The sequence below is a fragment of the Arachis stenosperma genome, chromosome 4 (genome assembly GCF_014773155.1).
Source record: "Arachis stenosperma cultivar V10309 chromosome 4, arast.V10309.gnm1.PFL2, whole genome shotgun sequence".
NCBI lineage: Eukaryota > Viridiplantae > Streptophyta > Magnoliopsida > Fabales > Fabaceae > Arachis > Arachis stenosperma.
This window is the reverse complement of record NC_080380.1, coordinates 9,491,041-9,501,679: the sequence shown is the minus strand read 5'-3', so window position 1 is coordinate 9,501,679 and position 10,639 is coordinate 9,491,041. Positions and strand designations below refer to the sequence as shown.

The following is a 10,639-nucleotide window of genomic DNA, read 5'->3' as shown; positions in this document are numbered from 1 at the left end:
AGTGCTGAAAATTGAAACTGGAAAATAGAGGATGAAATTCTCTCTTGAGAATTCATGATCACCCTTGTTAGAATAATACACTTGATGCTTGGTTGATTATAATTGTGATGCAATTGTATGCATTTGTTTTGATAATGAGGCTGCCTGGTTGTTAATTGGTTGTTAACATGTATTCTTGTGATAGTTTTATCTTGATGAATATGCTTGTTACTATAGGAATATTCTGATTTATCTGGGTAAACATATTTGCTGAATACTTTATTTTTGGCAGTTCCTTTAAGCATTAAGTATGAAAATAAATATTGAAAATTACTGTGATCATGCCGTGATTAAAAATATTTTCTTACCATAAGTATGTTGCTCTGATTTGAATGGAAAATATTTTAAAACAGCAATTTGTTTTCAAAAGATTTTTTGTTGATTATAGATCGAGCAGAGAATCAATTTATGATAACAAATGAGTTTTAATTATCAATCCAACTCTGCTCATAAATCAAGCATTTAGCTTCATGTAATGATATGCTAAATAACATTGTTACTTGAGGCTTGATTAAAATATTACAAGTTAGTGCTTCCATTGGTAAAAATGGTATATATTAAGGGAGAGCCATGTGACAATTTGAAAGGGGGAGAAATTCAAAAATTCAAAGGGAGTATCCTTTACTCAATCTTAAATTTCTTTCCATTTCAATTTTAATAATGTTTGTCATCAAGGGGGAGATTGATGAGTTTGGAAAACTCTAAAATTAATATTTGTGATGACTAAACATTATTAATGTAATTAATTGCAAAAATATTAATTCATATAGGTTGATTAAATTAATTTTTGCAATGCAGGTTCTCCTTGGGCCGAAAAATATTGGCTAGCCCAACTTAATAAAACATATTCAGCAGTGATATAAATTTTTATCACTATGGCTGAATTGATTTGGGCCAAAATGAAAGAAAATTGGCAAGCCCAAATGTGTTAATTGTAGCTCAGCCTTGAAACAAAATGTCCAAATTGATTTGGCTGAAACAAGTTGTTATCTTGGGCCAAATTGATTCATTATTGGTACAAGCCCAAGTTAATCATGTTTTGCTATATGCCCCAATGCATGATCCGAAAATAATTCATCAGGAAAGCAAATGTTGCTATTTGCCTTATGCTTTCTAATGGATGGAAGCTACTTTGAGCTACCGAAAAGAAGGAAAGACACGCTACAAGATCATCACAATGATGGCAAGAAAAATAAAACAAAAAGTATGCTGTGGCCAAGATTCTTATTCACTTATGGTAAGATATTGTGAAGAGATCTTGGCTCCTCCATACCAAAAATGGAAGTAAAGATCTCGGCCAGCAAGGTGAAGATCCTTGGAGGAATGGCTCGTCTCTGATTCTGCTCAACCACCACAAAAGGTAGAGATTGGAGCAGATGAAGTCATCATCATCATGAAGCATCAAGGGCCAGAATTTTATCTTGGAGAGCAAACCAAGGATGGAGCGCTCGGATTGATGTAGGATGATGATCAAAGAAGAACTAGAGGTATTTGCATGTTGGGTTTTGCATGGGTTACCTCTTCTCTCTCTCTCTGGCCAAATCGGTTATGTGTGAAGGAAAAGAAGTTAAGCTTGGTTTTTGTTTCAATTGTGAAAACTTCCCTCTACTATAAAAGGGGTGAACAGTCATGGTTTGATTCAAGGAGAAAGTGTGAGAGTGCAAGGCACAGAGTTCTCAGAGCTACCTGAGCTAACAGATTTCTCTTCTCTTTCAATGTATTATGTTTTGTAATTTTTCTGTTTAATTTTGTCATGTCTTGAGTCTCATGAAAAAAGACAAACAGTGAGGTTTGTATGAAAAAGCCATAGAGCGAAAAAAGACAGAGAGTGCAAAATTAAAAGAAAAAAGCCATAGATGTCCTTAGAGTTCCTTTGTACATCTGTGTTGTGTTTCATGATTTTGTGGAAATCCCTTTGTAAGTTGGGTTAGCACTTTACAGTTTGTAATCAGGATGATTATAGTGAAATTCCATCATTGTTGTGATGGAGACTGCATGTAGGCTACACTGCACTTAACAACTGAACCAGGATATATCTGGGTGTAATTTTCTCTCTCTTCTACTCCATTTCTGTTTCTACTGCACAGGAGCTAAAACCGAAAAATTATCTCATACCAAGTGACGAGACAAAAATAAAAGTCTCATGACTAGGGTCGAGACAAAAATAAAAAAATCTCCTCAAAGACCAAAAAATGTAATTGAAAAAAGGAGACTAAAATTCAACCCCCTTTCTCTTAGTCACTAAAAACCTTCGAAGGGTTCCGCTTGAACTTCTATCTGTTTCTTGTGTGCAAAGAGATTCCTAGCTGTATTATTCTTACGAGTGAAGACATGGTGTTAATACCAGAAATTGTGCCTAGAAGATTATATGTAATTGGTGTAGCGTTAAACTTTTGTTGTAAATGTAATCTTTTCACTCTGTTGAGCTCTTTCATGCAGTATAATTGAAAAAAAAAAAAGCAAAAACAAAAAATACCACCAAAGAGAGACAACCAGTGTCGATGCTCAAATTCCAAAGAGATACTTTCAAACTTCAAAAGTAAGATAGCACGAATTGAAACTAATAATGCTAATAATGATTTAAGCAATACAATTAGAAAAGTTGTAATGGAAAAAAATATCAGAAGTAATTTTGCGTGAAAAATGGGAATTAGAAAAGAACTTGATTACTTGAACAGAAAACCAAACTTATATTTTCAAAAGCAATCCTATATAAGTAGAACAACGTGAACAGCATACCGAATTGTTATCTTTACTACATACAAAGTCATGACATATAGTGATATCTTTCCTCTCATAATCACAAGAAGCTAAAATAAACACAAAATGCGTCCTTAGAGAATATGGTGCTCATTTTCCACAGTGGCTGAACCCACGACACACAGACAGAACAATGATCAGGATCAGTGCTATCAAGATTCCCAATACAATCAGCTTTATCTTCATGTTCTGCAGCCACATTTTTCGACGGATTTTGGTTCCTGAGTTCCTGAAATCTTGTGCCTGGAAAACAAGAATCCTTTCCTCAGAAAATGTAAACATCAAATATTCATGCTTTGATGATCAATGCAAAAATTGGGAATAATCTTGGGTACGCATGGTAGAAGAGGCAAGTGTAAACACAGTTAATAATACAAATTGAGTTTAAAATGCAATGTATAAAAAAAAAAAACATTAGAAATAGACTGGATGCAAGAGACAATCAAAGCCAAAAGAAGGGAATGACCTTTTCTAAATATAGATAAGAATAACAGGCAGATACAAATATACTAACCTGGTGATGAAGGTTCTCAGTCTTGTCAACCAGCAGCTCTATCTTTTCACCCCTGTCCAGAACCTACATCAAGCGATAAACGTGTCAATATAAATTCTTTATGCATTATACATTTATACTTGCACATCTTAATTCAATCTTTGCACGAGTGTGCAAAACAATCCACTGTGCTTTTATCTTCTTCAGATTTGTACAACTGATGTATAGTATTACTAGATAATGATGAATATAAGCCACTAACAGCGGTCAAGTGATGAGGGGTTTGTGTAGTGTCCATCCATGAAACTTGTTGCCATTGATGTACCAATAAAAAAAAGAGAGAATATTGAATATGATAAGGGTAGAGAGAAGAAACTCAGAACTCACTGTTCTATGTCATTGGAATGTCAAAGTTTCTATTTCCATTTCCATCTAAAATGCAGATGAAATAACATTTGCTATATCTGGATAATTAACTGCCATGGACATACATTGTTTAAAAAGCTTGGTTTTTCACTCCAAAAAGAATTCTTATACATAACACAAGCAGCTCGTCAAGTAGATAAGTCAAAAACATACATATTGCGGAATGAAGTTGTCTGCTAGGTCCACGATATACTAAATCAAAATAACTCAGTGCCACCACGAACTAGATTCTAAAGAACAGTGCCATAGACATCGAATAGTCATTCAACACCTATTTTTTTCAAGATCCAATGTCTTCATATATGTGTTTGCAGTAAAACTCCCAATTAACAAGATCTCTTTAACAGCCAGGACCAGATCATTTATGTCAGATATCTGAATTCTGACATGCTAAGCTTACTTTCAGAAATATCTTTACAATGAAAAATCTTCATAAAATGAGACCACTAATTCAGAGTTCTCATGTATTGAGTTTCAAATAGTCTTATGTTCAATTTTGCTCAGAGTACGAGGTCCACTTTGTTCTTTGTTTTGAAAATTCAAAACATAACTATATATAGTCATTTTTCAAAAGGATTCTTGAAGTTTTAATCACACAATTAGAATAGTGCTACCGTACCTTTTCAATATTCTCCATCATGACACCTTTAACTTCAGAAACCTGAGCTTTCACCTTTGCCAGCTTACTTATCTCTTCAGGATGATCCACACAGTACTGCATATGTTCCTTCAACTTTGGGCTGCAGCAAAGAGATGACACATTACTAACGTATGTTAAAAAAACCACACTTGAAGCCTTACAGGCTTAGAACATGAAGTCAATACCCAAATTCCTTGCTAAGACCATTTGCAGGAGCTGTAGCAGCCTTTCCACCACCAAATCTAGACACAAAATCATCCTTGATCCTCTCCAGGAAAGCAATGGGTACCTGTCTTCCAACTGATTCATCCGCAACAACGCAATATGCTAAAAATTTCCAAAGTCAGACATCAATTTTAACACTTACACTCTAAAAAATAAATGCAGTATCTTAGTATATGATTAAAAGTTAAATTGCAAATCGCCGAAAGAAGAAACGAGGGAATATTGTCTAGTTATATCATTAAAGTTGCAGGTATTGACTGATATTATTCCAATTTTTTCATCGTGTGTTCATATTCCATAGCCTCCAAAAAATGTGATATCGTTTGATATAATCACCCAAAAAAAGAAGAAGAACATTGGCTACGTATAATTTGACATCTGTTGCATAACAATATATCCTTAAATTAGCATATATGGATTGGATAGTGTTCTCTACTCCCAATATGGTATTCATATTATATTCATATAGCATGAGATGATATTTTACAAAATCAATCAAGAGAGAAAAAATATTAAGGGAAAAAAAAGAGAAGATCCATTTACACAAAAATATACAATTAAAAAGTAGGGATTTCCACTGACCCAAGTATAACACACGGCTACGTAACAACTAACACGTGAAATACGCATATCCATAGATTTTTACTGTTGAAAATAAAAATTGATTTCGCCACGCATATAACCTTCCCACGACCCAGTCGAGCCTCAGTGACATTGAAATTTGAATGACCAGAAACCTAGCATAATCAACCCGGCGCCTAAAAAGTGGGGAGATTAAAAAACCCTAGTCAACAAGAACGAGCGTGTTCAAAACAAAACCCTTCAACCTTCACCAGATCAAGGTTTCTTTAAACCCTATCGTCAATCTAACAACAAAATATTCATTTCATTCGCAGTGACAACAATCGAAAGCAACAAGATCACAAATCTCATTTCTCATATCTCATAATCATCATCAGGTCACTATAACCTAATCGAATCCAAAATCAATAACAAGAATCTGAAATCATAATCTCTGTATGACGCATAGCAACACAAACACAAAGCAAGAAAGTGCGAAAACATACTGTATCCATTGTCAACAAGGTAATTGAAGGTGTGATTATCGCAGTTGTAGGTGAACTTGTTGTTGGTAGCGGGTAGCTTCTGAAGGCACTGGAAAGCGATGGAGTTGAAGTTCCCTGAGAATTCAGTGTACTCGGCGAGAATCACGGTCCCGCGAGAAACGAAAGCGTAGATCAGCGACCTCTGATTCTGCCCCATCGATGAATCGAAATTCTGAAAATTTGAAATTCGAAAAAATTCTAGGGATTCCGAATGAAGAAAAAGAAGAGAAAGGGAGAAAGAGATCTAGGAACAGTGTTTGCTTCGGTGGTGGTGATGATGAAGAAATCGAAACGGAAACCCTTTATTTCTCACTTTCTCTCTCTAGGATCTTTTTTAAGAGAGAGAAAGAAAAGAGAGAGTGTAAAAGAAGGAAAAGGGAAAAGGGAAAAGGGAAAAGCTAAGGTGAAAGTGAGAGATAAGTATGAAGAGAAGGTTAAGGGTCAAGGAACGTTTGATTTGATTATTTTGAAACTGAAGTAAGTTTTAACTTGTAATAAGCAGGTTTTAGCGAGTGATTACTGAATATTTATAAATATTACCGATAAGACTATAAAAGCCTTATTACGACAAACTTCTTGTTAATGCCGTGAATTTTCAACTAATTTTCCGCGTAATCAACTGGTGATTTGTTATTGTCTTATTGGTTGTTTTAAAAGAAAAAAATAATAATTACAGAATGTATTTAATGTATTGAAAATATAAAAATAATATTTAAAAATTTGACAAAAATAATTTTAAAAATATGAAAAATAAGTCTCAAATAATTTAAAAGTTTGACAAATATAACAAATAACCATATTATTTATAAGTGACAATAGGGGTGGCAATACGTAGGATAAGGTAGAATTTGAATCCAACCATAATCCTATCTGCCGATTGAGATTTTTATATAAATTCAATCATATCCAACTCGCGGGTTGAGAATATCTTAACCCTAATCCTACCTGTTTTTAACTCACATGCAGAAATGATACACTATTATTATATAACTTGATGATAATTTAAAATATAAATGATTTTTATGTAAAAAATATTAAATTATTAATTAATGATATTTTTTAATGGCCAAGAATTTTTTGCATTTAGTGAGAAATCTTTAGTTCAACATCCACTTAAAATATACTTTTATATAAAATGCGAGTAAGTCGGGTAGGGTTGAGACTCAACCCGCACTCTACCCTACCTATTGCAGATCAAATTGACAATTCTATCCGACCGGATGGGATCGAGTGAATAGGGTACATATTGCCACCCCTAATGAAAAATAATTTTGTATTTAATAGATGACGTATGTGTTTGATAAAATTTTTGCAAAATATTTAATAATTACGCATACAAAAAATTGGCATAACATTCGATCATCCAAAATTTTTTTTTAAATTATTGGCATAAAATCACCTAAGTATTGAAAAGATATTTTTTCTAAAAAAAATTCTATCCAAATCATATTTCTAAAACCTTGTCTAATTATATAAATTTAATATTTTTTCACGTTATTTATTTTTTTTAACTTATTTATCATTCATTCTTTTGATATTACTTTCAATATGAAGTGCCATTTGGATAGTTAATTTGTTTTAAAAAAACATCAAACATTCATGATACTCCTAAAATATATTTTTAGCAATATCTTAAAAACAATAATAACGATATTTTTTTTTTAGCAGAGTTAGATAATAGCCTTTTTCCTTTCTTTTCCCAACCTCGATTTTTTTTTTCAAGGTAGGAATGATTTTTTGATTGACTTGAGCGTAGGGCTGCACATGGATCGGATAATATCCGCATATCCGCGGTAATTATCCGCATCCGATCCGAATTTTGCGGATATTATCCGATCCGCAGAGTTATCGGATCGGATTGGATCCGATCCGCATTATGGTCGGATCGGATTGCGGATTCGGCAGTGATATCCGCGGATCTGATCCGCAAATCCGCATATCCGCACATCACATATAAATAACATAGTTTAAGACAGTAAACCCTAATGTGATATGAATTTTAATATGTTATTTTATGAATTTTATGATATTTTGTTTTTAATTTTTTATGTTGTACTTCAACTTAGAATAATTAAACTTAAATCTTGTGTTATTATTTTGTTTTTATTATTCAAAAGAACTATTATTAATAATATTCTAGGAGTAAATAGGCTTAAACAGATCAAAAATGAATTTTCTGAAATTTTTTTTTGTAAAAAGGCCAAACAAAATCTTAAAATAATTTTTTTAATTATACAGATATACCCGATATCCGATCCGATCCGATGAATACAGTGCGGATCGGATAGAATTTTAGGCCATATCCGATCCGATCTGATCCGTGTGCAGCCCTACTTGAGCGAGGTAGGACCGTAGGATGATGATATAATATTTGTTACTTTAATTTTAAACAAAAAGGTTAAATATGATTTGTTTAAATTTTTTAAAATGAACTATTTTATTTTTTAGGTAGTAGTGCTCACTTGTTCATATAACGATTTGGATTTTAAAAAATTTAAAAATACTATAAAAAATAATTTACTAAAAACTATTAAAAATATAAACCTTTTATATTTTTGGTATTGAATATATCAAAAACTTAAATTTGTATTACGATACTCGTAAAATGTATTCTTATAATACAAAATAATTAAATTGAATTTTTATTGAATCAAATTTGTTGTAATAAATGTCATCTAAATAATGTGGTGTGTTAGCAAAGAGATGGTCATAGTTATCGAAAATTTAATCATTTTTTTTAAAGATAGAGAAATTCAAATTCGCTATCTCTAGATGAATAAAAGGAAATTATGCCGTTTGAGATATAGCTTGTTGGATAATTACTCCGTCATTAGTTCTGGTTAAATCACAATTTGAATCGGCTAAGTATTTAATCTAATTAAATTTGATCACATTAAAAAAAAATCGGTTGAATTCAGTCAAAACCAATTAAAATCGGATGAACTATCTGGGTTAAACTAAAAAAATTATTATTATACATGATTTTTTTTATTAACAATATTACATAAACAAAATAAAATTATATTTAAAGTTTTAAAAATATCAATTAAAATATATTTTTTATTTTTATGATTATAATTTTTTTTATAAATACTTGAAGAGTATAATAAATATAAATTTATAAAGACTTAAAGAATATAATAAATATAAATTAATTGATAACTTATTAAAATTTAAAAATAAGAGTTAATTTAACATAAAATAAAATTTTTAAAAAATATTTATTATGAAAAAAAATTTAAATTAAATTTTATATAATTATTTAATTTTTATTGAATTAATTAGTTTAACTTATAATTTATCGATTAAATTAATAAGTTGGTAATTTAATAGTTGATTGATTTTAGATTAAATTATTCTGTTGGTCTTTATAGTTTCGCGAAATTTTCAATTAGGTTTTTATACTTTTTTTCTGTTTAATTTAGTTCCTGTACCAAATTTTTTTTTCAATTGAGTCTCTACACTTTTTTTCTTTTTATTTGAGTTTTTGTACCAATTTTTTTTAAAATTGAGTTTCTATACAATTAAGCCAATTACTATTAAGAAAGACCTAATTAAAAAAAATTTAATGCAGGAACTAAATTAAAAAAATATATAAAGATCTAATTGAAATTTTTGTAAAATTATAAGACCAACAAAATAATTAAACTTTAATTTTATTATTGATTCGATTTTGATAACTATTGTGATGACAAATAATGGTGGTAGAATTTGCAGCATTATTCAATGTAGCAAACATTATGAAAAAGATTGCATGTAATTGCTATGAGTAATTGTTAGAGCAATGATATCTCAATACATTGTATATATATCAAAGATTGGTCCTAAAGTTCAGGAACTGGTTATAACAAAATACTAGTAGAATTTATAATGAGTCACATCAAATGAGGATAGTTTAGTAGTTTAATTAAATATATTAAATTATTTACACACTTCTTTTATGCAACTAAAATAATTCTCTAGGAGAATATATGTTGAACTGTTTACTGTATTTATCTGCTGAATGCTAATAATAAATATTTAATCGTTTTCCTGAATCATGTTCCTAGCTATAAGGTTATTTTCATAATCATCATAGTCATAAATCAAAATGCTTGACTTTTATCGTAACTTTATCTGAATCGGGTAGAAGAATTCTTCTTTCATATGTGAATATAAGATGCAAGTTCTTTAGCTAATTTACACATTACGGTACGTTTACATAAAAAATTAAAGGATATGAAATGAAACTCACTAATTAGTAATTACTTTGAAGAAGGGGACAAAGATTTACATCAAGCAAACCATTAAAGTTGTATTCCAAAGATCTTACAATTCACAAACCCTATTTAGAAAGACTTGTTCAATTATATATCATAATTAATTTTTGTATATATAATCTTTTATTTGAAAACTCTTTCTTACAATATATAATTCACAAATACCGATATTTTTTATCTATTTATCATAAATATATCTTATTTTTATTTCCATCTAATTCATTTAATAAATTGTTAAATTAAAATTTTAAATTTGTTCGAAATTTTTGTGCATATCACTTTAACCTTTTTTTTTCTTTTTTTTTAACAAAAAATATTAAAAGACCATTAGAATTTATTATTTTTTGTGTTTATTTTTAGCTGTCAACCTAATTCTTTTATTTTAATAATCTAATAATATATTGTAACATATACTTTTAAATATTGATAATTAATTAATAACTAAAAATAATACACGCGGATGATCCTCTAGTATTTTATTTTAGTTATAATCTCACCCTTTTAATCCTTTTTTGGTAATTACATTCACTACAAAAAATTATCAAAATAACGATCGATTTTGGTGATCGCTAAAACTTTAGTCGCTAATTAGAAAATAACGATCAACTTCGGTCGCTAGCTGTTAGCGACCGATTTTTTAACAAGGCCACCAAACTCTCACCAAAGAGTATCGGTCGCTAAATAATGACCA

General features: G+C 30.3%; 1 pseudogene; it reads right to left on the bottom strand.

The window, feature by feature from the left end:
* Positions 1–2,709: 2,709 nt before the first annotated feature.
* On the bottom strand, positions 2,710–6,100 carry LOC130976810 (putative vesicle-associated membrane protein 726; annotated as a pseudogene).
* Positions 6,101–10,639: the final 4,539 nt, after the last annotated feature.